This window comes from Ciconia boyciana, chromosome 17 (genome assembly GCF_034638445.1).
Source record: "Ciconia boyciana chromosome 17, ASM3463844v1, whole genome shotgun sequence".
NCBI lineage: Eukaryota > Metazoa > Chordata > Aves > Ciconiiformes > Ciconiidae > Ciconia > Ciconia boyciana.
In genome coordinates this window covers 2121681-2135617 of record NC_132950.1, presented here as the reverse complement: position 1 = coordinate 2135617, position 13937 = coordinate 2121681, and the positions used below count along the sequence as shown (strand labels likewise).

The 13937-nt window shown below is 38.2% G+C and overlaps 1 protein-coding gene across 7 annotated transcripts in view; it reads left to right on the top strand.

Moving 5' to 3' along the window:
- Positions 1–13937, top strand: part of AUTS2 (activator of transcription and developmental regulator AUTS2) — a 792614-nt gene that overhangs the window by 366940 nt on the left and 411737 nt on the right. The window lies entirely within an intron of this gene.

Below are 13937 nucleotides of genomic sequence, written 5' to 3'. Positions count from 1 at the left end.
ATTGATTCTTAGACTTGAAAGAGCCCATTACAGCAGTCTTGTCTCATCTCCTGTGTACCACAGTCCAGAGAACATGACACAGTGATTTCTACCTGTTGGTTAAAAGCCCCATGTCTCTCGGATGGTCTTGGAAAACGCAGCTGTAATTCTATTTATGCTAGATTTACATTTTGCATCATAAGAAGAGGATCAGGCCCCAGCTGGTTTGATAATTGATCAGTCTTTGTTACTTATTTGCATGCCCCTTTATTGATTTAACAGTCTATATTCATACTTTTCTATCTTGTTTCTTCCCACATTCATCAATATACCGTTTACTTGCACAGATAAGTTTGGGAGTAAAAAATGTTTTCCAGTCAATCCAATGCACTGTTTATTTTCCTCCAAGATTTGTATTTAAATTGCTAATACCCTGTTTCACTTGTAACTTACGCTATATTCTCCAAGCGTGTCTTTTCTGCCTTTGTAATATCTGTACCAGAAATAGAGCATTATGTATGTCCAAAAACAGGTGGGTAAAATGCAGTGAGACTTTTTCCATAGCATTGCTCTGTATAGTTAATAGTGTAATCAAAGCCTGCTTCTATCTTTTCATCAAACTCTGGGGAAAAGAAAATTATATAGTATTCGATTACCTGATGGAAAAACTTCGTTGCTTCCTTGTCAGATTCCCAGAGAGTAATTTTCTTCCATTAGTACATTGTGAAATTTAGTCTTTTTTCATAGAGGTCTGTGATCCTATAAGAAAGTTATGGGACTGAACTGTGTACGTGTGACTTCACATGTAAAGTGTAAAATGCAAGCACAAAAATTGCTTAATACCTGGGGAAACGCCGTGTCCTGCTGGATTTGCATTGGACTTCTGTACAAACTGAATGTTCGTACTTCTGCCGGTGGTAAGGTCTGAAAGGAGCGTTATCAATTCAAAAAAGTTTTGTGGTAATTTTTCTTATTATACCAAAGCCCAAAGCAGTGTAAGGTAAGTTGTGAAACAGGAAAAAACTGATTTCCTTTTTCCAGCACTTCTGTTTTGTGTCATATGTATTTTCTAGAGGGAGGGCATGAAGGGAAAAATAACATCAAATGGCTCAATGTTTATTTTTCATTAAGACTAAAACTTGAATGTCTTTCCATAGTTCAGAGCGAATTGCTTTTCTTTGTCTGGGCACTTAAAATTCAAATCATATGAACATATACAGACGTGCTCTGGAATGGGTTGAATATAATATGCGATGGAAAGCTTTAACATATATAAATAAGCCTCATTCTCCTTATAGCGGGAGCTGAATATGCATGGTTTAAGAACAATGTTCAGTTTCATCTTTAGGAAGCAGAGGTAACAGAAGAAAAGCCATCTGCTGTTCCCTTGCACCATACTGTCTGTGGGTTGGTCCAGTAAAGGGAAATCTGGAAGGTGTCAACATCCCCTATGCTCCAGCAAAAAGCTTGAAAGTTTCCAGTTCTCCTGAGTTAGGGATTTAGTAACAAGAAGCAGCTTGACATCTTCTAGTGCCAATGTATTGGCACTTTAAATCATACTAATTTGGATCTCTGTAGGAGGGGGAGACATCCCTTATTAGGTTCCATTAATATGATATATTTAACTGCACTGTTTCTTATGTATAGTCATAGTAATAAGATCTCTTTAACTTTCTTTTTCTTTCTTCAGTAATAACCAAGTAGATAGAAAACATCCTTCAGTTTCTGTCTTAAAGTCATTTTTACACTTACGCAGTCTTGGATGAAACATGGAGGGTTTTTTCCTCCCTTTTCACTTTGGAAAATTGTTTTTAGGATTATCTTGCTTATTGTTTTAAAAAAGTCCATACCCTTATTAACTTACATGGGGCAAATAAAACCCAGATGTGTTTTGCTGTACCAGACAATGAGAAAAATGCTCCAGAATGATCCAATTAGCATGTGTTTCTGATAAATGTAATTGTTGTATTATCAAAGTGCAAAAGAATATGCACTTGAATCGACTTCTTTTTTCCAAAGCTTTTAACTAGAAAAGACTGTTAGTTTTTGTTTAGCGTTAACCCAGAACATCAAAACAAGGGTCATTGGTCTCAAATAAAGCAACAATAATTTTTAGTTTAATAGGTAATAATAAAGCTTTTGCCTGTGGAAATTATTGATCAATATATGTTGTACTTTGGACTACAAAATATCAGATACTGTAGTGCACCAAAGGAAACATAGGCAACCAGGTAAGTTAAAATGGACTACCAGTAGATTCGCTGTCCAAGCACATCTGCTGCAGAAAGCAGAAGCACAGATGGAAGCAGGTTTTATTCAGAAATGAATGAACACAGAGGTATGGATTAAGTACCTTATATTTGCTGTTTAAATCCAAGTATTAATAGAGTCTTTGTGTGTTTAGGCCATGTTACCTAGCATGGACGTAATGGAGATACTACTTGTACGTAATGGAGTACGTAATGGAGATACTACTTGTCGGACTTGGAATCTCCTTTAAGAACCGTGCTTATGCCAGGCACTCGAGTTTGATGGGTGGAGGATCATGTGTCTGCAATGTTTGTGGATGCTGTGCATGCTACAGCAAAGCAAAAATTACTTTTAGATCCTTTTATTCTATAGAGAGCCACCTGAGGTCACTGAGTGTTTAAGGAAACTTCTAAACCTGACACTTCCCAGTAATACAAAATCATTTTTCTAATATATGTGTGATAGTTCCATCCTAGTAATTCATTATGCACTTCCAGTAGCAGTGGTGAAGGCTGAAATCTTACCTAGTTTTGTGCTATAACTAGGTAAATTCCTGAATGGCAAAGTTGGAGACTGTATTCTTATGTTCTTGTTGCCTCTACATTAGTGCTTCTTGAAAAGCAGTATGTAAAGGAAAAATTCACATGCTCTGGGGAGAGCAATCCTACTGCCTGCTTTGACTACCCACCTTCGCTATGAAGTCAGTGGAGAGGGTTGGGAATCTCCATCAAGTGATTCAACCGAACTCATACCTAACCGGGATGATCAGAACTGCCATTGATTAAATAGACCTTCTAATTAGGTGCCTTCAGCAAAGCGGGACATGTGCGAGTAACCACTGAGTGAGTGTTAATGATGCAAAGTTGTTGAGGAGTTCTAAGTACCTCTACAACTTTTTTTCGGTTAGGAACAACTTACCTTCTTCTTTCACAAGTGCTAGTATGTTCAGTAGATTTTGTTGAAAAGCCATTTTCACTGTTGCTGGAATCTGTTTCACCTGTCTTTGCACTCCTTGTCACAGTGGACACTTTCCTATCCTTTTTACATATTATTAAATCAGTGGTCAGAAAACAAGAGACAGAGGTAAAAAACATTCCAATTCTCCTAAAAGCCTTTCGTACTGGCCTGACTTTATTGTTTTCTATGGGGTCAGTCCAGTTTATGATTGATGCATGTGAAAAAAGATTTGGACGTGCTGTTAATATTGGTGTGCCCTAAGAAATTCATAACTAAATACTCCCTGGAAAATCTCCCAGTTGTCGTCGATATTTTTTGCATTGCAAATTGTCATTGTCTTTCATCAGAGATAGATTATAAGTTAGATTACATCTCATCAAGAAGTCAGATCAGGTAATTGGAAAGTAGTTAGAATTTTAAGAAAAAAACCCACCTTTTTAGCTTTAAAAGAAAAGTTATTTGAATTTATGTAAATTGTTAACATTGTCCAGCTGTCTATGATTTCAGGGGGTTGAGAGAGATGTTTTAGAATATGATTGGAGTTTGAATAATAGTAAAAGCTTTTTCTCTTATCTGACTACAAAGAATTATTTTTGCTAGTTTTCTTTGTGTATCTCACACCCAGCCAAATTCACGTTAAAGGATACAGGTGGTTCATTGGTTTGCAACACAACACAGAACAGAAATCAAAAGCTAAATAACTGAGTATTTTATTTTTCAACAACACACCCAATTCCCAAGATTGTCAGGTTCTTTGGCAGTTGTACAGTTTCTCTGTTTATAGCAACTTGTTTCCGTTTCTTCCATTGGTGTACTTCTCAAGTCTTTGTGGCAATTTCTGAGGGCTTTCTGTTCCTTTTTTTCAATGCTTATTTTTGGTTAGCAGGTTTTTTCCCCAAAAAGCATAGAGTTTGTGGGTTTTTCAGAGCTGGACAGAATTTGGTGATAAGCTGGTGACAGAAACAGTTTTGGGCAGTTGGAAGGGAGAAAGAAACTCCTGTGACACTCCTTTTCCAAACAATGCTCTTGTTCCACCTTAAAAAAAGGAAGAAAAATGAAAAATGTGATTTGCACATGGGCTGGTGACTCAGACAAACATAAATCGCGAGCATATTCCCAAAGGCTTTAGCTAATCAGTTGTGCTATCCAATTTGGCCCTGAGTGGGTTCAGTTCAGCAGATGTTTGCGTAGTTACAGCATGCCACTGGGACACTGTGTTGTGCAATGTTGCATTACATTACTCAGAGCTCTAAAAACTCGTCCCAAGGAGAATAAGTGGAGCACCAGTGGTATTAGTATAGAGATGATGGAAAACCAGTATTTGGCCTAGATAAGGCCAGCTATTTTACTATGCAATAGGACTGATTTTCACCCGAGATGTTACCTTACAGAAGAAACGTGGAATTAGTTATAGCAGCACGTTCTCTGGGTGTGTATTCTCAGATAGAGCCCTTAAAACCAGTAGATTTTCCTTCATTGCCTGGTCTATATGCAATGGCAGCGATCCTAAGTAGCCTATGTTTTGTTCTTTGAGGTGGTCAAATTTGTGATGTTGTTGACTCTCTTCAGGTGGGAATGTGTTAAGAGACTCTAGGAGAGTAGCGTAAGACCTGTTAGTTTTCACAGGAGAGAAACAAACAGATTAGATCAAAAGTATCATTTGAAAGAGGTTTAAGAAATTCAACCAGCTTACTGTTACAGAAGGAATGTAATACTTTACATCATGTATGCAGTGATGTTGGTAAATAAAAAGTTGTTGTTCTTGCAAGTAGGTTAAGTTGCCTAGTTACTTTTAGTGCTTGACTGTAGAAGCCAAACATTGAAATGTATTTTGCTTATGTAAAAGTGTGTATCCATCTGAAATACTATCAGGTCTACAAAAGCACTACAGCAGTGGCTGTTTGGATGGCACCAACTGTCATGTCCCCTGTGAATACAGTTGAAAAGACAATCTTTGTTATCCTGTGTTTGGCACTATAAATCATTGTTAACACATCCTAATTTGCTTAGTAGGGTAATGAATGATCTCCAGTTTTCTCACTGTAATTAGTTTTACCAACTATTATTGTGAAGGGTATGCTGAAATCCATTTTAGCTCCACTTTAAAATCTCCGTGTGCCCATTCTTTGCAGAAGCGAAGCTGGCGACAGAGGTTATGAATCTTCTGATAGCAGATTCGGATTCAAGAAAAGTGGACAAGATCCCCAGTAGAAATCTCTCTGTGGGTCATAATTACCTATTAGTATTTGCAGACCTCAGTGGAGCAGGTTTGGTGTAGAGCAGTGAGACCTGGAAACCCTGGTGTTCCCTTATCTGAAATCTTTGAGGTGTTGTCTTTTGTTTTCCAGGAGCCATTGAAAATGCAGTTTATTGTAACAGCTGCTCTAAGGTAGGCATCATCATTGCCAAATAAATACATTACATGTAATAAAATCTACCCTGGGTCTATTAATTTTAGCATTTATAAACTGTAGTGCTGTTCCTAGGGAGAACTGAGACTCATTAAAGAGTTTGCTAACAATATGACCATCAAAGCAAGAACAACAGCAAAAACAGGCATATGTATATTTCCAGCATCCTACTAATCATGATGAGAATAGCTGGAGCAAAACAACTGGGTTTGGAGAACCAAACTGTGTATTTTTCTAGAGGTTAAGAAAAACACATATTATTGACTCAATATTTGAGGAATGTTTAGGCAAGCAGAATAAATGACCTGGGCTGGAATTTGGTCAAGACAGGTCTCTACTCAGATCGTTTTGAACAGAGATGATGAAGGTCTGAGTTATTTTTGCAGCCCTTCTGAATGGTATTTCCTCATACGTTGTAGAACCCTGCCCTAATGCATGCCGTGCTTTTTGAATAAAATGCTTTGAATCTAAAATATTAATCCTTACAGTTCTTTGAATTGGGTGAAACTATATTGTCCAGATCAAAGAAACAAGGAAAGCAGGGCACAGCAGCAGTTTCTTACCCAACTAAGCAGAACTGAGATCCGATTTCAGAATTTCAGGTCTTTCAGGTTTGCCCCCTCATTGCTGAAACACAAATTTTTCATCCTCTCTCTGAACAGTGCGATGATTAATTTCTTTAGGACAGACCCCAGATACATTTGGTGATTCAGGAGACGATGTCCCCAAGAAGTTATCACTTATGACTGAGCAGTGCTGAGCTAGAGTGTGCTTCTTGGCTGTCTTGGGAGGCCTTCACTCTCCTCCTTGCCCAAGCCTGCTCCTGCTTTAGTTATTAGAATTAAGCAGTTTTGTACTATGTGTGTAATATCTTTGGCTTGGTTTTGCCCTTTTGTGTGGTTCTTGTGGGTTTTTTTCTGGCAAGATGTTACATTTAGTGCTCTTGCGTTTCTTCACCAAATGCTTTGAGCTTGTTAGTTAAAAGCTTAGATGCTCTAAGCTTTGAGCTTAGAGCTTTTCCTTCTGCTTCTATGTATGGTTGTCCACTTAACTCATTGGAGCCATCTTTTTCCCAAGGATAACAAATGTAATGAATGGAGATGGTGTAAAGAAAGAAAGAAAGGGAGGAAGAAAGAAGGGGGGAAAGGAAGGAAATAAGAAATTTTATGTATTTGAAGGGGTGATATGAAAACCTCCATTATTTGCCAGAAGGGTCTCTAACTTTTGTTATCGGCAGAAGAGGAGTGTTGCAAGTGGTTGGTAGATAGCTTCATTTACAGTTTAAAAACCTTGAGGCGTACTCAGTACATATTTTTGATGGTATTTCAGGTGAACTTACTTACACATTTTTTTCCAACAAAAATCAATCTAGAAAAATCAAGACATGGTCAAATTAAGGAAGTTATAAGCAAATTTTTAATTTTATAATATCCTCTTCTGGAGATTATAAGATTTATATCAGTGGCAGAAAGACTTAAGATTTGCAGTCAGTCTAAATTTGGTCGTTAATGCCCCATGTTACATGTAGCTCATGTTTTGCTCATCAGCTCTTCCAAAGCAAAATAATTATTTTTTTGTGTTCCCCCTCTTTTTCTCTTTCCCATAACATGAGACACAAATTGCAAATGTGAACCTGAATAATAAAGAATTGCTTCACTGATTGCTAAACATGCATTATGGTGCTTTTAAACTCATTTCAGGTCACCGTACTGCAAATTAGTTTGATTGCAAGCAGTTAAGCTGTCATACGCAAAGCCTTCATCTTCCAAGGGTCTCAGTTTCATATCATTAAAAGAGAATGCTCAAGAGCATTGAATGTATTTATTGTATGTTTAATATTTTGGCGGAAATATAGTGTTCGGTCTTTAGAGGAGATTCTGTATCATTTCATGAAAAGAAAAGGGATATGCAATCCCTGAGTAGAGTGCTTCATTGATAGTTCTGGTTTTGTATCGTAGTGAAAGGTGGTTGACCATGTTCTGTACGAAACAAGAGCCAGTTTGCTCTTGTTACTGAAGTTTTGAACTTGATGGAATTTTTTTGTACCCTAAATGGAAAGAGCAACACCGGACTGTTTCTGATGCAAATTATCTGCTGGTGGTGTTATTTGTGGTGAGATTTTACTCAGAAAAATATAACATGAACATTTTCTCCTATGTGCATGTAAAATAAATGGAAAACCTTGCAAGATTTTTTTGCATTATGTAACTTGAGAATTTGTAGAATAGCACACTCCTGTGCAAAAAGAAGGGATTATGGCAAAAAGCATTATGGTAGAAAGGACTTAAAAGGATAAAATCTGGTGAGTTTCCTGAAAAAAGGGTTTGTGGTGGTGATTGTTTGGGTCGGCGCTGTGCTGGAGACACCAGAATGTTGAGTGCTGTGCTGAGACGGCGTGAAAGTTCATCCTGCTGTCAAGCCACGGGAGCTGTGTGCCTTTAGGTCTGCTGTGCAGAGATGAAATGCAGAGCTGCTGTGCAAACTTGGTGACCTTGGAAATCACCAGTACTGTCATTTGACTAACTGATAGGATTACTGTGGAGAAAGATAGGGCAAAAGCCTCTAAGGAAATAGGAGTATGCAATATGGATATGGATTAATGATGAGGAGAAGCCATAGGATGGTGTTATTTTGATGTGAGCTTCCATAGACTTTTAATTTTGCCATTTTCTGAAGAAATACTGTCTCTCCCTCACTTTCTCATATTTTGGAAGAATACATTTTCTAATTTAGGCTTCATCATATTATTCAATCTTTTAAACGATAGATCCTTTTCTTCCTGCTAAACTTACAAGTAAGGAAATACTGGTTTAGTTAAATAGGGAAAACACTCCCTTAATACTGCAGGCACCCAGTTCCAAAACTTGCCCAAAGTATGACTTGTTCCTATGTGAGTGATTAGTCTTATGGTGAATATTAGTATATTCTTCTTTTGAGTCACTTGGAGGGATATTAGGATTGTACCTGAAGCAGAGAACACATCTCCTGATTGCAAGAATTACGGCTGAATTTCACAGAAAAGAGTCCAATCCTCTTTCTCAGCCTTTTATGTCAGAACGCAAAATTGCTGTCTGATAAAATGTAGGACACCAGATTGAATTACTTCATTGAACCACTGCTGTCCCCTGTTAATGGTAATTGCACGGATATAGCGGTCTTTCTTGGCAACATCTCAGATATTTACCTCCCACTGTTTTTCAATTCAAACCTTTGATGAAAATATTCCCAGTACTTCTTTAAAGCAGACACCCAACTGTCTTTCTTGACAAAGGCAAGGTCTTTAAATCAGATCCTGACAATTTGTGACACAGCAGTCTATCTAAATCACCTTTTACCTATGTCACTGTGTCATTTCCTGAAAAAAAAAGTGTCCGTCAGAGGAAGGTTGCTGAAGGCTTGGTGCTCGGAGAGTCTGTGTGTGTGTCAGCGTGGAGCTGGAAGATTTGTGTATTTGTTTCAGTGGAAGTAATTAGATGAAGGCTTGTAAAGTTGCAATACGTGCTGTAATGGTTCATTATAAATATTTGGGGGTACTTTGTCCATAAGAAAAACATTATTAGGTTATTTTAGGTTATTGCTGTTCTCAGACCATTAGGAAGTGAAGGTTTTTTGACGGCTTTTCCTTCAGCAATGGTAAATATGTTTAAAAAAAAAAAAAAAATCAGGGCAAATGTTTTCTTCTTTGCTACACCTGAGGGTTAATGTGCATACAGCTGAAGTAGTTTATTCACCTCCTGAAATCTCATCTCACTTGATGTTCTGAACTCTGCCTCCCACAGAGAGATGTGGATGCCACATCCACCATTCGCTCTAGCAAATGCTATTGTTTCAAGCCATGTTGCATCGTGATGAGTAGTTCTTTGACTCATGCAATCAGATCAGTGCAGTTTTCATTACTGAGGAGCTTGCTGTCTAGCTTTGCTGCAAGATGGAGACCATTCACTCATGCTAGAGGGTTTTCCAACAGATCTGTTTGCATTACCGAGTATGCTTTTGGTACAAACTCAAGGCTGGCATATAATACCAGTGGAGTTGGCCATATTGTGTAGCATCACTGTAAAAGAATTCCTAGGAAAAATCTGTGAAAATCACTTGTGAATGAAGATAAAGTAATTTATATGAGTATTTATTATGAATGTTTTAGCTGTTCATTTTATTCAGTGACCTATATAACAGTGCTCTTCAGCACAGAGACAGTGCCAGCCTGTGCATTTGTATAGTACATTGGGTAAATAGATTTCTAGTTATTACTGTAATAGAGCTTCTTAATATTAATAGCATTGACTAATTGCTCCACCTTAGCAGATGAAAAGAGGTTGTTGTTAAATGGCAGAATAAATATCAGCTATAATAAAAGATTATTAGCAAAGTGTTAATTTTTGCCAAGGAGGATGTGTCTGTCAGAGATGGTGATGAAAGATGAGCTTGGAGGGGAAAAAATGACTGTTATACCTGCACAAGTGCGTGTGCCAGGCTGGTTCAGACAGTGAAGTTCATGTTTGCAGTGGCATCACTATAGCACATGATGACACTTGTGCCATTTGGAAATGAAAGAAACCTTTCAAATGAAGGGCTGGACTGTTGGGTATATCAGTGAATGCAAGAGGAATATGTTGCAGTTTCAAGGAATCATTTCTGATGCCAGGTGGAAGGTTTTTCATGGTGTACAGCTGAAAGAAAAGAGAGGTATTTAGGATTTTTAAAACACTTTAAAAAAGTCTCCTAGAAGACATGCTCTTGCGATTTCGAGTTCCCTCTGCTGTGATGAGAAATGGAGAAGGGATGAGAACTGCTGCCTCTTCTCCTGCTCCCGTGCTTACCTTTTGATTTCTCAGATGACTTCCGAAGATGGAAATAACTAAGTTCAGACAAACAGTATCCAGATTCCACTTTTTTTTCTTTGATGAAAAATGGCGTTAAAGGTAATAATTGAAGTATTTGTACTACTGTGCTTTTGCACAGTAGTAGCAGTAACCCCAGAAATTTTCCAACTGGAGCCCCTGTTTCTGTAGACAAGCGCATGCACACACAGGGGTTGGGGAATTGGCAGCACAGATGCTGGGAAAAGGAATGTGTTTTGGGGCTCTCCAGAAGGGTCTGATGCTAGCTAGTCCATCTGCAGAGAGATCACTTACACCTGGTGATAAGCCATGCTCTTCTTTTCTCTTCCTGCCTCCCCCGCAATATTAACATCTGGCTTGCAGGATTGTTTCCACCTTGAAGTGGCAGCTGTGTCAGAGGCGATGTGCTCTCTCAGCAGAGAACGGAAGCACAAGCAAACCTGAACCCCATGCTGGCAAATCCATGCAGGCACCTTCTGAAAGCACTGTGTCTTCTGCTGTGTGCTTAGAGTTGCCAGCTTGGAAAAGACAGCCGTGAAGCCTGGGATGCTGTTAACACCACCGAGGACTTGTTTGCTCCTTCCTCATTCTCCCTTCCCCACTGAACACAAACTGTGAGAAGTCCAAGAACTGCTGTGGTGCCAACAAGAGCAAAATTACTTGCAGCTGGTGAATGCCACCTGCTCCTGCCGAACTTCAGCCAAAACAGTTTCCTCCCCGGAGTGCCCTGGAGTGGGGAATCCAAAAGCTGTTCAGAGCAGGGCGATATTTAGTGTGGATGGGGGAGAGACTGCAATTCTTGCTTGAGAGCAGAGTGTGTTACGCAGGAGGTCTCTACTACTAATGGCTGTCTCTCCTTTCCCTTTCCAAGCTCCCTCAAATCACCCCTTCTGCATTCTTCCAGTATGTTGCTTATGAATATTAATTCAGCCCTCTCTCCCTTTATATGCCATCCTTTTTCCCCATCCAAGCTAATGCAAATTTAATATTGTTTAAAAAAACCCCAAAAACACAGAGCCCTGCAAATGATAGCAAGAGCAGAGTGTCTTCCTTGAAGGCTCTCTGATGTATTAATGCAATGACACCTGATGACACTGTATTTTCTTCTGTGGTAGAAGCACTCCTTGACCCTGGGGAAGAAAAAGAAACACCCTTCCTTGTGATTCCCACTCTGTTTCTTAATAGCCTTCCTCATTCATCTCTAGCATCGTTTGCCCAGTGTTTCCCAGTAGTTTTCAGATTATTTTATGGTTTTGGTTTACTAAGTACATATTGCTTACTTAAATTACCTGTGGTATAGAGACAGTAAAGAAAAGGACAACATCATTATGAATTCATATCAAGAGGCCACTTAGCAGCCCTCTAATCATCATATTCTTTCTTACAGAGTGCTTCATCGGTTCAAAGGACTTTGTTCTGATTGAATCAGTAGAAGTTTTGTTGTATTTAACTAGAAAACGATCGGTGTCCAAATGTCTACGCTCATTTATTTAAAGGAAGGATTTGAAGAACGCTGTTGTTGAATTGACTTGCTAACAGTTTTATCAAGTTTGTTGCCTGGCTTTAGGCACAGGGAGCTCAGTGAGGTGTCTTATACAACAGGCACTTGCTTAGGTACCTTTCAGAGTCAAAGCCTAAGTTTATTAATTTTGTTGGTTGTATCGTCATTAGTCATTGCTTCTTGCTCTCATTTTTGCAGTTCAGTTCTCAATGTTTCTTTCTTCTTTCCTCTGCTTTGCTATCATTGTCTGATTTTCATAAACCTGCTACAAATTTGCTCTTCATTCATTTCTTGGCTCAGTCATAAAGTTCTTTTTCTTGCCTATCTGCAATACAAATGCCTGGGGTGATAATAACTAAGTCCTCTATATTATTTCTTGAAAATATCATCTAGGATGTTTATCTGAAGATAAGTTTGCTGCAAGTTGTTTAAAAAGATAAAGAAACCTTCAGACAGTATATGAGATAGCTATGATACTCATGCTGTCACATGCTCACTTGTGTATTTATTTCAGATATGAAATTAATCATATTATTCTTTTGCTTATTGGTAGCCTTGTTTCCTAAAACTTCTCCAGGTCCTGTCTAGGGACCTTTGTGAATGGAGTCCTCCACCTGATGTTAATGATGAATATGTATGTGAACAATTGAAACACAGCATTTTTTGAGAAGTGGTAATCCCTAGAAATTCCACTGACACCCTGTTCTGTTTCTTCCATTTTTCTCTTCCTCATTGCATATTGCCAGGAAATTTTTTGCTTCTGATATAGGACACATCTTTGGAGGAACTAATCATTTCCTTTCTATGCATCCCACAGAGGAATGTAAAATGTTTGTTCCCTATAAAAGGGTGATTGTGCTGCCTAAAAGTGGGTAGAAAGGCAGCACGGTAAAAATAGGTCGCAACCATTATCTAGAGGTCATTGCATCAAAACTCCCTTTTGCAGCTTCCTTGAAAAACAGCTTTCCTGACCCAGGAGGTCTGTTTCTCTCCCGTGTTTCTGTGCTCATGCTTTCCACGGTGCTTGGGCCCTGAATAGGGATGTGTTTTTTTCCTTCTTTCTTTTTTCAATTTTTTGTGTCAGCTGACTGTGTTTATGTAGCTAGAGAGCAGTAAAGTACTGCATCTATTGACTGCTGCATCTAAAATAGATTAAATTAGTGTTTATTTAACTTTTTACTGCTGACTTACAAAATTACTTTTAGTCTGGTTTGGATATATAACTTTTTCTATTAATTTATTGCCATGCTCTGCTTTGATTGCTTTTTTGCAGTGGTATCAAATTGTATGCTACTTTAATATTTTCTCCAAGATGCTCTCTTGATTAATTCTATGTTGGATATTTATACTACCAAGAGGGATACTACTTAGAAATTCAGTTTCTTGATAAATACCTATTTTTAAAGCTCATACTTCTCTGAATTAAGGTGACTTGATTTAACTTTAGTTAATCACGCTTTGTTTCATGAAGCTTTTGCATATACATTGGAAGAAAATATTTTCCTGCATCATGAATCATGTGTATGGCATAGTTGATACAGGATCAAAGGGGAGGTGATTTTGGGATGATGTGCAAAGCATATTGGTTTAAATGTCTATATAGTACCAGAATGATTTCTGGTTTGGTACTACAGCAGGGTCTCAGTAAGAGGCTGGGAGTTCCTTTCATTAGTTTCTATATTCTTACATTAACAGTCCTTGTCTCAAAAACCTCATAACAGAAGTTAACTTTGAAGTTTGAGATGAAAAAAAAAAAACCACTAGAGAGGAAAAGATGTCACACAAAAATATTATGTGTGAATAACTAAGTGATCTTAAAAATCAGAAATCGGTTCACAGTTGCTGTCCGTAGCCATTAGTCAGTATGTTTGTGGATGTGAAAAGGCACAGGATTAAAAAGAAAAACGGTACAAGTCTAGTACCAGAGTTTCAAGTTTTGTGTTGACCAGTCTAGTTCCGTTGGCTTCACCAGAGCTGTGCCAGGTTACTCCAGCTGAT